Source organism: Acomys russatus, chromosome 3, assembly GCF_903995435.1.
Source record: "Acomys russatus chromosome 3, mAcoRus1.1, whole genome shotgun sequence".
Classification (NCBI taxonomy): domain Eukaryota; kingdom Metazoa; phylum Chordata; class Mammalia; order Rodentia; family Muridae; genus Acomys; species Acomys russatus.
Genome location: NC_067139.1, coordinates 78,781,621 through 78,801,384, shown reverse-complemented (window position 1 = coordinate 78,801,384; position 19,764 = coordinate 78,781,621). Strand labels below are relative to the sequence as shown.

The following is a 19,764-nucleotide window of genomic DNA, read 5'->3' as shown; positions in this document are numbered from 1 at the left end:
AAACTCTCTAATTAACCATGAGGAATGATATAAATATACTCTCTATTTATATTAAAAGATTTTAATTCTTTTGGGCCACAGAAGTATGGAGGGGGGCCAGAAAGCTTACTTACTCTGCAGTGTGAACTGTAGCCCTTTTTGCAAAAAAAAAAAAAAAAAAAGCCAAAAATATCAGAGAAATGTTGACAGCCACAGTGTGCGTAACCCAGCAGCACTGTTTAATAATAATAATTATTATTATTATGATAATTGTTATTATCATAATAATAATAACAATAATAATAATTTTAAAGCACTAGAAAAATAATCAGAGCTATACTCCATTCACTCTGAATATTTTTCAGAAGAAAATGACATACGCAACTGAAAAACAAATATCACTTATGGAGGCATGACATGAGGTCTTGACTTCTGGTCATGCTGAGATGGGGATGGGCAGTTGGTGATGTACTTATGTACAGGTGGGGGTGAGGTAGCATGCATCCTTTAAAGTGATGGCAAGTCAAACCTGAGAACAGACTGACCTTGGAGAAGTTTCCTTTCTCAACTGTGTCCTTTTACCTGGATGAACCGGAGTCCTTTATTCTCAAAAATGAAATTGCTTCCTAACTAGAAAAGCTTTCTTCAGTAGAAAGTGACTTATCAGAAGTTGTCCAAGTCAGCATGGCTTCCTTTGCAGTGTGACACCTCTGCTATCCCTCTGGCAGGGCGGGAGGGGGTCCTCACCTGGAAACCAAAGGAAAAGATCAAGGTGGCACAACTGCCACTGAAGAGCCTTCAGCTTATTACCAGAGCTGAGTTTATGGTGTCAGGGACTCTGAAGGTGGGGTGCCTCCTGTATTTGGGGGCATATGTCCTATGCAGAACTATAGGACTGGCATAGAGCAGTCTGGTATCAGAGTGAACTTCACTGAAAAAAAAAAAGCTTTTTTTTTTTTTGATAGGTGAAATTCAACTTTATCTTACTAGATTAAGCCTAAGATAGCAAGATTCCTCAAAGTATCTTTCTCCATATGACAAGAGGCTGCGAATACATTCTCTAACCTTTCTCTGAAAACCAGCGCTGGGAGCTCTGGCTGCCTCAGATGGCATCCAACAGGATTCTCCAGAAAGTACTCCCCTCCCTCCCTTCTGCTGTGTAGAGCAGCAAGAAGACTGCTGTTGGATTTTCACATCATAAATACAATGAAAACAAAACAGAAAATCCATCTTCCTACACAATGGTCTCCATGGGGAAAAAGTTAGTTTTAAAATAACAGGAAAACCCAGCATACTGAGTCAAATTAAGCAGCAGCATTAAACAGTAATTAATATTATCTTTTTGCTCTTAAGAAAAAAGTATTAAGATAGGTTTAATTAGCTGAAAATAGGCAAACTGTCTGCTAACAGGCAAAATATGGAGAAACCAATTCAAGTATGGATGTATCAAGATCATATAAATTATATATATAATTTTATTTTATTTTTTACAAAAGCTGAAACAGGCAGCTCAAATCTGTTGATGGCCTATTTAAGCAGATGGCAGTTTAACTGAAGTCACTCTCCCTGGGATGGATGGGGTGCAGTTAAGCCCAGCAGCATCTCTGCATTCTAGGAGCCACAAACACAGAAAATGAGAATTCAGGAATTACTAGTCAACACAAAATGAAAGTAAAAGAGAGAGAGGTGGTGTAGCTCAAATGAAATTCTGATTTACTTATTTCTCAGTAAACACTCTCTCAAAATCAGGAATTCCAAATGATGTCTGAAGATGCCCCACTCAGTACTGTATCTAATCATCATATTTAAATTTAGTTTCATTTGCAAATAGTTTAAGAATGTATGGGGCTCCTTAACAGGAAAGGGAAGGTGACAGGTGGCGGGGAGGTAGTGAACAAACATGACTGTCTCATTGTCACTTGCTGCTTTGGGGCATAAAAAATTCAGGCTTTCTTAAAACAGAAGGGGAGATGGAGGAGGAAACCATGCTATCAAGTGCCAACAAGTGGTTTTAAAAAGTGAAAGCTTATTTTAAAGCTCTCTCAGGTCTTAAGTAATACAATAACAGATAAAGCTGACAGTAGAGTGCCCAGGACATGCCTGCTGCGGCCAACAGCTGCAATACTCCCCCCCCACCCCCCAGCTCCTGCTTACTGCTGCCACTGCCAAGCTCAGTTCATGAACTCCAAAAAGCTGATGGATTACAATCAATCAATCAATCAATCAATCAATCAACAACCAATCATCCAATCAATTCCTGACATAAAAGATGAGGACCAGAGACAGTCCCATGTTAAGCAAAATTAATAGTGGACTAGAACCGTATAGCGAAGTCCTTGTTTGACATGCTGAGTATCTGATGAGTGAGTGTGTAAGTAAATTCCACTGGTTAAAATAAAATATATATTAACATTCTCTTCCACCCAAAGTGAGAAATATAAATGAGAAAAAAGCTACAGATTTCAAGGCAAGTGGCTGGCCTATCCCCCTGTCCATGGGTGTTCATGGCAGGGCCGACAGAGCTGGCCCTTTGGTGTTGGGTTAGATTCTGGCCACTGTCAAGTATTCCCAGCCACTGCACAGCGCAAGGTGTGTGACACCGGTGCCACATAGCTCTTCAGGCTGTGCACTAAGAGACATCTGTTGAACACATTTCTGCTACATGTATAAAAAGGATGTAAATCTTGCCCAAGTTTACAAAGGAAAAATAAATCTTGTTTAAAACCTTAAAGTTAAAATAAAAGCATGGCAGTTGAAATCCAATTATTACACAGGTATTAAAGTTTAATCAGGCAGACCCCAATGATGCTGTTCCTGCTCCGAGCATGTGAAAAACACAATTGTATCTGTGGGCTCCTGCCTAGTTTCATTATCAGCCCCATTTCCCCCAGCCGCCCAGTATGCCTTTCCCTTAACAAACAGCGTTATAAAGTAGAATCTACAGTTAATGGCAAAATCTTCACAGTAACATGTTAATAATGTATAGGTGGCTGTCTAGGGTGTCAGTCCACTGGACCTTGGAAAATCAATTTGATGCAGTTCTGTTCGCCAACTGTGGGCCCTTGTCTGCAGGCGGAGGAGACACTCTCTCCCAGTAAACTTTGTGCTAGGACATAGGTGAGTGGACCCCTGCCAACAACAACCCATCAGACTCAAATGTGTTTAAAAAGATAGTTCCTTGCAGATCCTAACCTGCACAGAAGGTGTCCAAAGCTGGCTCTTTGAAGAAATACATATCAAAAGTACCCTGGAGACAAGCCCCAGGAAGTGTCCTGGGGGTGTCTCCTGCTATTCAAATATGCTTAGTTTAAAAACCCAGGGGCTGGAAGGTTTAGCAGCGCATCCCCCATCCCTCTCATATAGAACTGTCCTTGTCCTTTCTTTAAGCTTAGTGAATTAAAATCTAGTTGTTTGACTCTTTTGTCTTTATTTTTATTAAAGTGTAGTCTGGCCTTTTACAAGCCAGAGGCCCCTTTTCCCCCCTGGAAGGGACGCAGATTTTTCTTGCCTCAACCTGGCTGAGTGCAACTGCCCTGCGCTCCTCCCTGCCAAAAAGGCCTTCTTCACGGACTGGTTCTCAAAATGGAGCCTTCTTCATGTAGCCTCCAGAAGGCTGAAGAAAACTCTGGGGCCAGATTCTCAGCCCAGCCTCCTGGAGAAAGGAACCCACCGCCAGGCAGCTGCGTGATGTAGAACGGACAGGCAGAGTGATATGCGTGGGTTCCGTGGGGCAGTGAAATCTGAGACCAGTACTTTGCAGACTTCTCTAGCATGAGTTGGGGGTCCTGCGTCAACATAAAATCCTGTCTCACAGCCCAGCCAGAGAGGGATATAAGGTCCCACAGTCCTGCACATGGGACACTCCCTCTCGTTGGTCTCTGTGTCATTCCAATGGCCCCAGTTATGGTAGCCATGCACAGGGCTGCAGCTCAGGTATGCCCAGGACTGCTTCTCCTCCACCACCTCGTTCCGGTTGATGCTGGGGAAGGCCAGGGGGTTGAGGCCCACGGGACACTGGGGTTGGGCTGTGTTCCTGCCGGAGGGCTTCAACGTGCTTCTGAGTCGGAGTGTGAAAAAGGCCATCTGTGGTTCTCCACAGAAGACTGGTCCCACACAGGTCAACGAGGGAACTGTCTTACAGGACACTGATCTCAGTTTCCACCTACAACAGGTTCAACAGATACACCTTTAAAAGCAAAATTTGCAGACTCTGGGGCCAAAGGCACCTCAACACCCTTTCCTCTGTAAGGGGAAAAACAGAAGACACAGGAAGGTAACATATGCAACTAAAAAGGACGTGGGAATTGCCCTCCCCAGCATCAGGACACATAAATGTTCAGGGTGAAACACTCAGAGCCTTTTAGGTTCGATTAATGCAGCAGTTACTTTAAGAGTCCCACAAACACTACACTTTTATCTTTAACTTTTTATGTGGAGAATACACCCATAGACCTTATACGTGACAAACGCTGTGCTGCCTGTGAAGACCCACACTCCAACACACTGCAGGTGACCCTTAGCTACGCACACCTTGGTCTGTCTTTCACCCATGTTTTTCCTGAGGTCAGAGGCAGAAGTCTTCATGGAAAGCCTTTCGTTTTCAGAGGATATCTGTCTGTGCTAAGCACCCCATGCCTGCACAGGACATTTACAGCTGACAAGTGTTGGACCCTAGAGTCCAATTCAGGAAGGGGGTCGCCTCGAGAGACCACTCAAGTCACACAGGCTGGATATATAGGTAAAATTTATTACTGACACATCAGAAGTCCCAATTGTTGATATGTCAGGGTCCCTCAGCACTCGGGAGGTGAAGGACCTTGAGTAGCTGTTACAGGCTAGTTTTTAAAGGCTAAAACCACAAAGCAGGGGGAGTTGCTTATCAAGTTAGACCATATGGACATTGGCGTTGGGAGACCTCTTGTGGGGACTTGGGTGTGGGTCCCTAGGGCGGTTACTGGAAACTGTATGAGATCTTTGATAGTGGGGAGCTCGCATGTAGCTATTCTGGGAACTAGGGTGGAACTCCTGAGGCTAGCAGTAACAAGAACTGGGAGAAGCCTCAGGTCTTACATTTTATAATTTTACAATTTTACAGTTTCTCGCAAGCAGCAGGGGTAGGCACTGTCAGCAAGAAGCAGCCCACTGCTACTCATACTAGATGCATACTAAGCCCTGAAGGGATCAAGGCTAAGGAGTCAGAACCGCGGTCTGCAGCATGGGGAGGCAGGCATGCCTGTAGCCAGGGGAGGCCACTGGCGCACAATGGCTGACACTACACTCTGGGGCTTTTGGCTTGTTATGGACCTGGCTCTGTCCTTTATAGCTGTGTGACCTTGGGGTGGTTATTGGAGCATACTGCCATACTCTCCCCTTCTTTAGAATGTAGAAGGCGGCCCTGAGAGTTAAACAGATTAAAGCAAGCGGAATTCTTGGAAGCGAGGTCTAGCATATGTGGGTTCCTTTCTCTGAGAGGCTGGGTTGAGAATCTGGTCACAGAGTTTTCTTCAGCCTTCTGGAGGCTAGCTGAAGAAGGCTCTGTCCTGAGAACCAGTCATGAAGGCCAGGGAGGGAGCCTGGGGCAGCCACACTCAGCAGGGGTTGAGACAATAAAAATCTGCATCCCTTTCAAAGGGGGAAGGGAGCCTCTGGCTTGTGAAAAGACAGACTGCACTTGATTGAAATAAAAATAGTCAAGAGTCAAAGAACTAGATTTTAATTCACTAAGCTTAATGATAAAAGAGACAAAAAGAGAGAGCTGGGGGAGGGGGAGAATGGGGAGTGCACTGCTAAACCTTCCAGCCTCTGGAATTTTAAACTAAGAGTACTTGACTAGCAGGAGACACTCCAAGGACACTCACCCCCACCTTCCTACTCCCCACCTCCCATCCCCCCTACCTTCTGGCTTGTCTCCAAGGTACCTTTGATATGCTTTTCTTCAAAGAGCCAGCTTTTGACACCTTTTGTGTGGGTTAGGGTCTGCAAGGAACTATCTTTTTTTTTTTTTTTTTTTTTTTTTTTTTTTTAACACATTTGGGTCTGATGGGTTGTTATCAGCAGGGCGGTTGCTCACCTATAGCATGACACTTAACTGGAGGAAGGGGCTCCTTTGCCTGCAGACAAGGGCCCACAGGCATGCAGTAAACATCATTGGTGCTCATACTCTGAGGACAGGTCAGGACGGGTTCTGCAAGAATTTTTGCCAAGAGCCACCCTGTTAAGGGAGCTCACTAGGCATGTGGGCTGTCTAGGAGGTGATCTGGTGTCTGCAAGGTCTTGTACCATGATGCACCCCAAACTGCTTTCAGCCTCTGACATGCTGTCAGGAGCCATTGATTTGGAGAAGTCCAGTAGGCATGAGAGATCTCTGGAGGTGATCTGATATTTGCAAGGTCTGTCTCGTGATGTACCCCAGAATTGCTTCCAGCCTCTGACTACCCTGTCAATTGTGCTTTGCTGCATCTCTCTAAAATCTAGCATTAGAGCCAGGCATGGTGGCACAGGCCTTTAATGCCAGCACCCACAGAGGTAGAGGCAGGTGGATCACTGTGAGTCTAAGTTCAGCTTGGTCTACAAAGTGAGTCCAGGACAGCCAGGACTACATTCATGCCAGCCTGGTCTACAAAGCGAGTCCAGGACAGCCCAAGATTACACAGAGAAACTCTATCTCTAAAAACCAAAAGTAAAAACATCTGGCATTGGTGTGAAGTGTTATTTTCTGGGTACTGACCAGCTCTCATTGAGCAAACTTCCTACAGGATCTTGTTGAAGATATACTGTTTGTTGTTTAGATGATTTAATCCCTGATTATGGAATTCCTAATTTGATTCAAATAGTTTTAAAAGTTAAAGTTTATGCCTGTAATAAATACCTTTGTGGACCTCCAGATACCTCACTAAGGATAGCCTCGTAGCAGATTTGTAGCTTTAGATAAGCCTCCACTGCAGATGGCACCACGAATCTTGGTATTTCACCATAAATATAGGCAAGTTTGTTTAAACTTTGCATGAACCTAAGTGGAATGAAGCTACCTTGATATATCTGAATTTACTCTGTTTCTTAGAATGAAAGACAGATAAAATTATTGCCTTGAGCTTATAATAAACTAAGAGATAGCTGGATAATGTATAGGTAGGTCCATCCTAATTGATAAGTGGTATACAGACCCTGTTAACCTTAGACCCTGTCAACGTTCATCATTCTGAACTCACTATGAACTTATGTAATGGATACATAGATAAATGCTTAGCTTTAAAACATGTAACCAGTTTTATTTTAGAATTCATCTGTTTTGTGATTAATTTTACTCTTTTGACTATGAGGTAATTCCCTTTTCTCAGAAGTATAAGAATGTTCATCAACAATAAACAGGGTTGAAAATGGGAAGCTTAACTTCAGTTGAAGTCGAGATGTCCAATTTCATCCACCCTTTCTTTTGAATGTATGTGTGTGAGTGGTTTATTCTCTCTCTCTCTCTCTCTCTCTCTCTCTCTCTCTCTCTCTCTCTCTCTCCTCCCCCCCCATTTCTTACTTCCCTGTAGATTTGCAAATAGGCTAGCCGACTCAGGGCTTTTTACCCAGCCTAAGTTTATACCATCTTATTGGAGATCTCTGCAAAGAGGCCTGCCTGCAGATCAAAGAACCTCCTTTTGTGACCCCCGTGCAGTTTCTGGCTAGAAGCTGCATTTACAGTCTCAGCCATAAGAAATTTGTGGTCAGTTTAAATTCTCCTCCTTGGCCACAGTACAGTCAGTCCCTAGAGAAGAAACCTTGGGCTCTTTTTCCCTTTCCCTCCTTTCTCTTTCAATTGGTTGCCTTAGCCATCCAAGAGATGAAGCAAACTGGAAAGGCATCCACATGCAGCCTCAAAGACCTTACCCTGGACCTCTTCAGAGCAGCAGCCAAGCATTAATAAATTTTTCCTGAATGGAGATTTGAAAATGATGTCAGGAGCCAGGAGGAGGGTAATAAGACCAGTACACCAGAGAGGTGTAATTATGCTAAGCACGGAGTGGACAAGGAACTCACATGGCCTTGGGAACTGAACAGGCTAGGGAACTGTAGATGACAACACAGCACCAGGCACCAGGTCTGGGCTGGACAGCTGGGTGGAGAGGTCTGGGTGCCAAAAGAGAGTCAATGTGCCTTTCCTTAGCTCCTGTCTATCAGTACAGAAGATGGACTGGAGGAGTGCAGGGTACACCACATGAGCAAAGAGTGTCTGTGACAACAAAGTATTAAGCCCAATAGTCCTGAGACCTTGATTTGAGGATGTCCCTAATTTTCCATAGATCTAAGGCATGTTATTGGTAGGTCCTAGCTCCCAGATTTGTCTGTCTGGGCTAGGGAGAGAGGTCAGTTGCTAAAGCACTTGTGTTGCAAGCAGGAGAGAGTGAGATAATGAGAAGCCACATAAGAAAGCCAGGTGTGGTGCTGTGCACCAGTCACCACAGAGACATGAGGGTCCCTAGGAATCATGGTGAGCTGCCTTAGCATAATAGGCAAGGCCTTGTCTTGTGGTTATCCTGTTGTCTTCATGTCTACATCTGTGTAGGCACAGATGCACCACCCCCGCCATCCATTTTTGGAACTATTTCTTTTTAGCAAGCCAGGCAAAAGTCTGTGGCACATACTACTGCCTAAACTGTATCTCAATAATGAAAGAGGATAAGCAACCCACCTGGCGACATGCTCTCTGGACAGTCTTGCCATGGGCTTCAGGGTATGCTTTTATCATTCTTCTTCTTCTTCTTCTTCTTCTTCTTCTTCTTCTTCTTCTTCTTCTTCTTCTTCTTCTTCTTCTTCTCCTTCTTCTTCTGCTCTTCTTCTTCTTCTGCTTCTTCTTCTTCTGCTTCTGCTTCTTCTTCTTCTTCTTCTTCTTCTTCTTCTTCTTCTTCTTATTATTATTATTATTATTATTATTTTCTGCAGAGGATTGAGTGCAGGGCCTTGCTCAGGCTAGGTTAAGAGCTGTATAAATGAGCCATCTTCCCACTCTTTGGATTATGAGACAGGGTCTCACTATGTAGCTCAGTCTGACCTGGAACTCACAATGTGCCTGCCTCCATGTCCTAGTACTAATTAGGGGCACAGTGTTTGGCTTAGCTCAGGTGTGAACTAGCTCAGGTGAGCACCATATACCAAGTGGAAATCAGGGCCAGAGTCGAATCTTAGCTGTAGCTCAGGGCAGTATTTAACGTTTGTGTGCTACTTCTCTTCCTAGATAAGGTGAGGGGAAGCTGCCATCTTTAGAGGGCTGGGGTGCAGGGTGGAGGAGCTAAATGCTTGGGAAGGAATGTTGATGCAGTGTCTGCCTCACGTGACTTCATCTTACATTGCTGTAACAAGTAAATCAGTTGATCTGGGTCAGTCTTGTGTAAAAAAAGTATTGGATCACTAGAATCACTCTTGTTAGGAAATTGTTTTCACAATCCCTTTCCCATTTACAATTTCATGAAAAGTATTCAAATAAAACAGAGTTTGCCTGACCTTCACAGAAAATGTTTTTCGTGTATATTCATTGGAGACACTAAGAAAAGGCTATTTTCTGTAAGGTGAAGGGGCCTTGCTTGTCCCTGAAAGGTGTGAAATAGAAATAATGAAAATGACACCCTAGAAGCAAGCCTCGGGTGTAGGACAGAAAACTATCCACCAGGCCCCTCTTCCTTTCTCCATCCCAGAAACATCTCGTTGCCACTTTCATCTGAGCCCATAGACCATACACCCTCACTTCTGTGTGTTTTGCCTATAACTGTTTTGAGAGCTGCCTCCCTTTCTATAACCCAGACCTTCTCTCCTAGCTTCTTTGCAACAAAAGAGGAGGGAAAGGTGAGTAGGTCTCTTAGGGCTTGTGCCACAGCTAAGGTGTGATCAGACCTCAGACTGCCAGTTGACAGTGACACTTCTGAGATGTTGTAACAGGACTGGCCTCAAGTAAAACATTCTTTGTCTCTGGTGAACAATACTGAGAATAGTACTAATTGCTAACCATGAACCTAAGGGAGGGTACGGCAAGTTGATTATTTCTTAATTTTAGAAAATCTAGACCTTTGTTTAATTTAAAAATTTCACTCACTGTCTGATGCTGCCCAGGATTTTTTCTGGATTAGTAAAGTGTTATGGGGGAAAGATGAATTCTGCAATGATAGTGTAATAAATGACTGTTCTCCTGGAGTGGCCCACCCTGAGGATAGGACAGCCACACTCTCCGACTCTCCGGAGCCTGTAGCATTGCTTCTGGACCAGGGAACAGAGCACCTGCCATCCATGTTCTTCCACTATGCTGCTTTTTTTTTTTCTGGAAAACAATGCCACAGACCAGAAAAAGCCTGCTAAAGTGATACTTGAAAAGCAGAACTCCAGAGTATCATTAAAATACATGGGAAGCCAGTCAGGTCTGGTGGCACACTCTTTTAATCCCAGCACTTGGGAGGCAGAGGCAGGCAGATCTCTGTGAGTTCAAGACCAGCCCCATCTATACAGTGAGTTCTAGGCCAGCCTGGTGTAGAAAGAGAGTCCAGAACAGCCAAGGCTACACAGAGAGACCCTGTCATGAAAAAAGAAATACACAGAAAAGGTGGAAAAGAGCAGAGATTTCATTTTCTACTTAAAGGTGGAAAGTGGAGGATAAATGTGCTGCTCTGACAATGGGACAGAAGCTAAGCTGTCAGAAGCTGAATGGTTCATCTCTGGCCACCCACTGTACATTCTCCTCAGGAGCTTAGCTATGGCTGGTACCTGAACTCCTCACTCAGGGACCCCTTCCCCTGTGTCAAACCTGGAATCTAAGCCTTCAGTTCTTTCTTGAGCTTCACTTCCACCTGCTCTTATGCAGGTACCTGAAAGCACTTTGCATGTACTCATTACCCGGATGCAGAAAGAAAAATAGTCTAAAAAAGTACTTTTTATTAAAGGTACAAAATTTTAAAAATTAAGCCAACAATTTGGGGGCCAGTGTTTTTCCATGTAAATTGCTGTGTCTATCCTCGAGGCAATGGCAGCAGTGATAGGATAGACATGGTCTCATCCTCGTAGATGCACTGCTTTGAAGTCCCTCTCCTTTCCCCTTCTGTCCATGTAGCACTGCAGGGAGGATCAGAGTCCTGCTTCATGTAAACCTATCAGAGCAGTCCCAGGCTTGGAGGCCATGTGACTGCTGTGAGGTGGCTTTGCCCAAGTACATAGCCACTTCTTTCTCAGGGAGCTGCCACACACAAGCAGATGCTGGGAAAGGCAAGAGCTTCTTTATCTTTGCTTAACTGACTGCATGCCCTTCCTTGTTATCTAAAAGAGAAGTTACGGTAAATAAGCATCAGATCTTTTCTAAAATCTATTTCATTTTATCAATGGACCAAGACCTAATGCGACTGATATGACCCCTCCCCCACTGCACATGTGTGTTCATGTGTGCGTGCATGCATGTATGTGTGCACAGACCCACAAGCATGTATAAGCCAGAAGAGTCTTAGATGTCATCTTCAGGGATGCCATTCACCTGCTATGAGAAGTCTTTCCTTGTCTGGATTTCACCAGTTAGGCTGGGCAAGCTGTTTAGCCAGCTGCAGTGAGCCCCATTTCCACTTCCCCAGTGCGGAGGTTACAAGCACACATCACTACCCTTCATTTGGGTTCTGGGGCTTAAACTTAGGTCCTCAGGCTTGTGAGCTCCTTTCAGCCCAAGACAGGCATGTACAAATGCACAACATTACAGGTATACTACTGTACAGTAGATTCCTAGATCTTAGTCATTTTGTTTAACTGCAACTTTAGCAAGAAAGCTCAGTTTTCTATTCTGGGAGAATGAATGATATTAGATTTTCTCTCTTGGATCAAGTTGGACATACTACTTTTACAGCAACTCCTCTTTCTTTTCTATTTTCAGAGGAAGCAAACTTTTAAAGAAACAATGGGACTCTGCTTTCCTAAACTCCCTAAGTCAGTCAGTCCATGAACAAACAAGGTGCTTACCCTGGAGGACAGAGGGGAAACACTGGCTGCCATTGCTCAGTGACCATGAGAACACGGGATGTGAGGCTTACTCAAGTCAGCCCAAAGCTCAGAGTGTAAGTGGAGGGAATATTTAAAAGACTGCTCTTAGCACTTCATGTCTGGATTAAAATGAAACCTCTCTGGGGAGGGCTGAAGTTGCTACCAATGTTATTGTTGCTTCCTTTCCTTGGTAAGATTTCAAAGCTGCCAGGAGATCATATTTCACTACATCTTAGAGTCCTAACAGAGCCTTTCCTGTTCAGTAGATTCCACTGAAACAGGCCTTGCCTTTTGCCATTAACTAGAAGCATGTTGGCTTATGCGTAGGGAAATCCTTGGGGTGTGATATTAAACACATATGTACTGATGCTCCCTATCTGTCTGCCTGAAGGCAGCAACAGACATGGCCTCCAGTCGAAACCGTTTACATGAAGGTGAAGAATGCTTCACTGAGTACACCCTAATGTCCTCACCTGAAAACAGAGGATTCAGGAGCTGCCAGTGGGAGGAACACATGGGCCTTGATGTGTATGCAGATAAGGCCATGAAAATCAATTTCCAAGGTGTTCTTATTCTGATCATGAATTCTGTCTGAAAAGATAAACTGTGTAAAATACATGATTTTTTTTTAATCCAAAGGAATAAAAGTAAAAAGAAGAGCTGCTCCGTCGTTTAGCTCCACTTGCTTCCCAGCAGGTCACTAATTCCCTTTGTAAACTTCTCCTCTATGTCCCCATGCACAGAGTACCCATACCAAGCCAATAGGCATTGCTTTTCTATTCTTTTTTTTAATGGCCCTTAATTCCTTGCTCCAATAAAATGTGCCTGGGATAAACAAAGTTACTAGTTTCACTGGAACCCATCAACCCAAGCAGATGTATATTGCTTAGCTATATGCATTTCAGGCTTAGAAAACATGTAACTTGCTTAAAAATGCAACATAAAAATCTAAAGGAGAGATAGCATAAAGCCATACCACATAAGCCATCTTTCTAAAGCTGGGCAGACTCCCCTCTGCTGGATTAGTTTTCAAGATGTGTAACGCCCAGGCTGTAAATACCCCGATGTATCGAGCAAGGGACAACGGGTTGAAAAATCACTCCAGACTGCGGGTCATCCATTCTAAGAGAATGCCATTTAATGAGGAGGGGCCAAGGACTTTGATAAATTACAGAAGTAGGTGGAAAAATACAAGATTATGTAGATAGAAAGTCCCCAGGACAAGAGGAACCATGTAACCAAGGTAACCAGGGTGCAAAACAGGAACTTGTGGTCAGCTCAGCAAGGCACAATGTTCACAACAGGAAGCTGCCAGGACAGAATAACAAGTGCGTACTGGCCAGGGCATGGCCCCGGGGGTTCCCAAGCCTAACAGTTACCAACAGGTCCTCCCTTCATATAAATTAAATGAGCTCCTGTCTTAGGTTGCCAGGACATTAGTCCTCTGCCTTACCCGACCTTGGTATGGCATCTGAAAACACAGTTGACCTGTCTTAGGTTGGCAGGGGCCTCCATGGTCTTATCCATCACTGGATACTCATTTATCAAGGCTAAACCAAATTTTGGGAAGTGGGATTATCCAATGCCAGGGATGCAAGGACCTGTTTGGTGTAGAACTGTTGAATGGCCTGTTGTTTTTTCATGTAGAAGCATTGCTCACCTTAGCTGAGGTAATGCAAGCATGATAATACATAGGATAACAAGTAAGGATATGAACATCCCACAAAAATATCAATTTGTTCTTGCAACAAGGCTGTCTGCTGATTAAGACTCTGAACAGTCAATTGAATCATGAGGTTCAATGAATTTTTAGTAGATAGGGCACTGGCCACCTCCTCAAAAAGTTTGTCCAAAGTCTAAATTCGGAGAGATGGCAATTCTAGTAGCTGCTGCAGCGGTGGCAGCCAAAGCGATGGCTTTGATAATGGCAGCAGTAATGTCAAAGTCTCTCTTCTCTCAAAAGAGGATCAAACCACTCTCCGCTGTATACTTCACTGGAAATGGAACGACTCCAGGCACTCGTACTCGTGATCCTTCTGCCTCTGCCTCCTTCAGCAAATCCTACTGGTGTGAGCCACCACAACTGGCATCAAGATCGGGGGACTTTTCACTGGTGTCCATGCTGTCTCCTGAAGGCTGATGGGCAGATGGATGAGAGACAGAACACACACAGTGCCCAGGAACCCAAATGGGTACCTCATTGTCCTGTGGGAAAACACAAGCAGAGCCTTGGGCCTACATCAAAAGAGGATCCAGACCCTTCCATACACCAGTGGACAGATCCTTCCCCTTCACCATTCCTTTATGTCTTGTAGGAGGTCTCCAATGCCTATCTACAGCAGAAGCTCCAGAAGAATCAATAGTTAAAAAATTTAAAATATATAATATATAGGCTAATTGTAAATGCGGGGTAGTTTTTCCACTATATTCCCCCTTCTTAATCTTATATAAATAAGCTTTAAATATACGGTGTGCCCATTCTATAATAGCTTGGCCCTGTGGATTATGGGGAATGCCAGTCTTATGTAAAATATCGGACAAGAGAAAGGATGCAAGCCTTGTGCTAGTATAGGCTGGTCCATTATCAGTTTTTTATTGTTTGGGAGTCCCATTGTATGAGAAGACCAGCAATAAATGTGCCTTGACAGCCTTAATTTTTTCTTCTGAATGGGCAGATGTGAAAAGGAGTCCAGAACATGTATCAATGGAAACATGTACAAATTGTAATTTAACAAAACTAGGAAGATGAGTAACATCCATTTGCCAAATGTGATTAGGCATGAGTCCCATAGGATTGACTCTAAAATGAAAATAGGAAGGAATTCAGCACATGATGGTCAATCCTTTACTATTTGGATGGCTTGATTTCTAGATATTGCAGTATGATGTCGCAAGGATTGAGCATTAAGATGAAACTTGACATGAAGTTGGGGAGCTTGATCCATACCGGTCATTTGAAAACAAAGCATGGGCATTTGAGTTAACTGGTCTGCCTTGTGATTTCCTTCAGCTAAGGGACCAGGTTAGGAAGAGTGAGCTTCCAAATGCCCAATGAAGATGGGTGAGATTCGACACCAAATAAGCCCTTGTAATTCCAACAGCAAGGGTTGTACATTAGAGAGAGGTGAAATGTATGGACAAGTCTTTAGAGGGGCTAAAATTTGAGTTACATACTTACTATCAGAAAAAATATTAAGTGGCTGATCAGGAAAAAGTTGTAAAGCTAATATAACTGCCTGTGCTTCAGCTAATTGTGCAGACCAAGTGGGTACAGTTACAGACTTGCTTACAGACTCTGATACTATGACAGCAATACCTTTAGCGGTTCCATCAGTATACACCACTCTGGCCTTAGGAATAGGTTGTTGTTTAATTATTTTAGAAAAAAATCAGAGGATGTAACTTTAAAAAGTAACTCAACTTATTAGGAGGCTAGTGATTATCAAATTGACTAGAAACAGAGGACAAAAATATGGTCCAATCATCATTATTGTTTTGTAACCATAATAACTGTGCTGCAGAAAGTAGTGTAATAATATGATCTGGGTTTTTACCGGAGTTTTGCATACTAATTTTACAAGCTTTGAAAAGAAGCGCCACCATAGCCTGTGGATATGACATAACCATTTTTGCAGGTGACACTTGTGAATGAACCCATAAGATGGGCCCAGTTTGCCAAAACATCCCTGTGGGGGTATGGGTTGTACAAAAGGTTAGTCACTGTAATGGTTGGTTGTAATCTACATAATTAACATGTGCTTTGGTTAATGCCTCTTGCACTATCTGGATACATGCACGTCCCTTTGTTGTTAATATTAGGGCAGAGGAGGGATCTGGATTACCCTGTAGGATATCAAAAAGAGGCTTCAACTGACCAGAGGAGATTCCTAGGCTAGGTTGGATCCAATTGATGTCTCCTAAGAGCTCTTGAAAATCATTTAAGGTTCTCAAAGAATTTAAATGCAAGGCAATATTTTGTGGCTTGATGCCATTTTGAAGAAGTTGATGGCCTAAATATTGATAAGGGTGCTGTTGAATTTTCTCTGGGGCTATTTGTAATTTGGCTTGTTTTAATATTCCTTGTAAGGCTGCTAAGGCATCCAAGACTTCAGATTCCTGTTGGGCCGCTATCAAGATATCATCTATGTAATGAATGAGATATATTTTGGGATACAGCTTTCTAACTGGTTTGATGGCAACAGAAACATACATTTGACACATGGTGGGACTTTTGGCCATACTCTGAGGTAAGACTACCCACTGGTACCTCTTATAAGGCTCCTTAAAGTTTATGGATGGGGCACTAAAAGAAAACCTATGAGAATCCTTAGGATGCAAAGGGATGGTAAAAAAGCAATCCTTGAGGTCAATCACTATCTTATGCTAGTCCTTTGGAGTGGTAACTGGAAGAGGCAATACAGGTTGAGTAGCCCCCATTACTATCATGGAGAGATTGACTGCACAGAGGTCTTGCAACAGCCTCCATTTACCAGACTGTTTTTTAATAACAAAAATAGGAGTATTCTACAGTGACATAGAAGGTATAGTATGGCCAGCAGCTAGTTGTTCTTGGGCAAAGACATTAGCAGCCTCCAGCTTTTCTTTAGAAAGGGGCCATTGTTCTACTCAAACAGGGTCATCATTTCTCCATGTGATAGGAGGCTGCATTACAATGGCCCCTGTGGAAAATTTCCTAACCCTGTTCTATCATAGGGACAAGTCTCTTGAGCTAAATCAGTTATGGATTGAGCATTACCCTGAAGATGCTTTCCCAGGCCTTGGCCAGGGCAGTATCCCTGTTGTTGTAACATCTTTTGTACTGGGGGTGTAGTTAAGACAGCTCCCATTCCCCCCAGAATATCTCTTCCCCATAAATTAACCGGAATATAATGTAAAACATAGGGCTGAAAAACTCCTGTATGCCCTTCAGGATCTCTCCAAGTTATGAGCTGTATACTCTGAAGGGGACCAGTAGCTATGCCAATACCCTGCAGATGAGTATCACTTTGTTGCAATGGCCAAGCCTTAAGCCAAAAAGTATGTGCAATTACAGAGGTATCAGCTCTAGTATCCAAAAGTTCTTTAAACTCTTTGCTGTTGGTTGTGAGTGTCATCGTGGGGCAACTATTCATGGCAGCTACCCAAAATGCTTCAGGTCCTTTGGAACCAAACCCTTGTCCTTCACTTGTGTCTTTTAAGAAGGGGTTGGAAGTTTCAAATTGAGGCAACAGGATAAGTTGAGCCACTTGGGCACCCTGAGGTATAACAAGGATACCCTTAGTGGTTTCCATCATTATTTTTATTTTTCCCATGGTATCAGGATCAATGACTCCTGGCATGATCTTGAGGCCTCTCATGAGAGCATTACTGCAACCCAGCAGTAAGCCAATTGTCCCTGGGGGTAGGGGGCCATTGACCCCTGTACCTACAGCTTGGGGACCCATCAGGGAGGTCCAGTCCTGTACTCCCTGCTGTGCCTCTGATGAGGTCTCTGATAGAAAGGAGTTTCTTTATGGAACAAAATGTGCATGTATGTGTGTGCAGGTGTCTGCAAGGCTCCATACACCTGTTGTGTTGGGGCCCTGGAGCAGACCCTGAGACCCGTTTCCCTGTAAAGGTCTACCTTGCTTGTCCATTTTAGAGTGGCACTCATTTGCCCAATGATGTTCGTGATTACATCGAGAGCACAACCCAAGTTTGCCTGGCCCTGTGGGAGGCACTCTAGTGCCTTAACTGCCTTGGGTACATTCCTGCTTGAAATTCCCTTCTTGTCCACATTGGAAACAGGTCTTAGGCCTAGCTCCACCCGAATATGCTTTCCCTTGTACAGTGGAAGCCAGGACCTGTCCCATGATATGTGTGGAGTCGATGTCCTGGCAAATTTTTAAATAATCATTAACACTCTTGGTTTTATGTGGTCGCAAGGCATCTTGACAGTATTTGTTAGCATTTTCAAAGGCCAATTGCTTGATAATAGGCATGGTTCCTTCTACATCCCCAAATATCTGACCAGCTAATTGCGTAAGGTGATCTATAAGTTCCTGAAATGGTTCAGAGGGCCCTTGAATTACCTTGGACAATTGTTCTCCTGCCCCCTTGTTATGTAAAGATTTCCATGCCTGCTGGGCACAAGTAGCAATTTGAGCATACACAGCCAGGTCATAATGAATTTGAGCATTCATAGCGGCATATTGCCCCATGCCTGCAAGCATATCTATGTTCCTTTAAGGAAAGCCGGCTGCAGCATTATAAGCGGTGGTTTGTATGCATTGCTCCTGATAATCGCTGCACCAAAGCAGGTAGTTGCTGCTGGCAAGGACGGCCCGATACCTTTGTTGCCAATCACTGGGTGTCAGGTATTGAATATTAAAAGATTCAAAAATTGTTACAGTAAAAGGGGCATGAGGGCCATAAGCCATAACAGCATCTTTCAATTGTTTTATGTCCTTAAATTAAAGAGCCTCATGCTGTCTTTGAGCCTGTCCTGGATTATTGGGGTTAGGCACTTTTATCACAGGAAAAATAACTTCTTTTGGAGGTGCAGAGGCCTCAGCCAAAGAGACTTGACTCTGAAAATCATGATTATATGGTGGGGGTCGACTCTGTCTCTTTTACTGTCTGCCCTGTCCTCTATAGTCACTTTGTTCAAAGGCTGTTTCAAATTCTTGATATCTGCTCTTAGTAAACTTTCCTCATCCTCAGACTCCGAGGAGAAAGTGTCCATTGTATCTGAAGCCAGTGACTTCAGAAATTCCTGTTCTTGTACCTCATTTAAAGTTTCATTCAAGGCCCCTAACTGTTCTTTATTTTCTCATTGGTACTATGTAGGGCATCTTGAACAAGGCGCTATAAAGAAAAGGTAGGTATAGGGACCTTTTCTGAGCCCTCCCTCTGTAACATCTGTTGTAAATCACTTTTTACCTGCTCCCAGTCTTGTAAGTTTAATCTCCCTGATACCAGAAACCAGGGAGTACTCTGTTCTATATTTTTAATAAATTCATTAGCTGTCTTATGTTTAATCCCATTGCCCTGTTCCTTTAATAACTTAGTTAATTGGTCCACCATGATGGTGGCAGACGTAGTGGCACCCATTTTCCAATACACCCATATCTTACCTTCCTCAGGTGCTGGCCAGCTTCCTGGGGCAACCTGTCCATATCCTCCCTTTTTTCTCAAGCTTGGTGAAATCTCCATTTGTAGTGCCCGCACTGCAAATACCCCGATGTATCGAGCGAGGGACTGCGGGTTGAAGAATCACTCCAGACAGCGGATCATCGGTTCTAAGAGAATGCCATTTAATGAGGAGGGGCCAAGGACTTTTATACAGTACAGAGGCAGGTAGAAAAATACAAGACTATGTAGATAGAAAGTCCCCAGGACAAAAGGAATCATGTAACCAAGGTAACCAGGGTGCAAAACAGGAACTTGTGGTCAGCTCAGCAAGGCACAATGTTCACAACAGGAAGCTGCCAGGACAGAATAACAATTGCATACTGGCCAGGGCATGGCCTCAGGGGACCCAAACCTAACAGTTCCCAACAAAGATGGATGTGTAACTTAGCTCTACTGAGTAACAGAACTATGAAGTCTTTTTTGTAGTTATTAAGCTTGAGATTACTTATTAATAAATGTAAAAGTAAGTTGTATATGTGCACAGTTCAAAATAAAAATTTACAAAAGCATAGAATAAAAGCACCATCTCCTTTCTTTTTAAGGTGATAGTATTTTACATTTGTTATTTGAGACTTCATTCATGTACATGATGTGTTTTGATCACAACCGCTCGCTATCCCCTACTCC

The 19,764-nt window shown here is 43.5% G+C and overlaps 1 pseudogene; it reads right to left on the bottom strand.

Annotated features, from left to right (window-relative positions):
• Positions 1 to 2,981: 2,981 nt before the first annotated feature.
• Positions 2,982 to 17,408, bottom strand: LOC127187128 (E3 ubiquitin-protein ligase pellino homolog 2-like; annotated as a pseudogene).
• Positions 17,409 to 19,764: the final 2,356 nt, after the last annotated feature.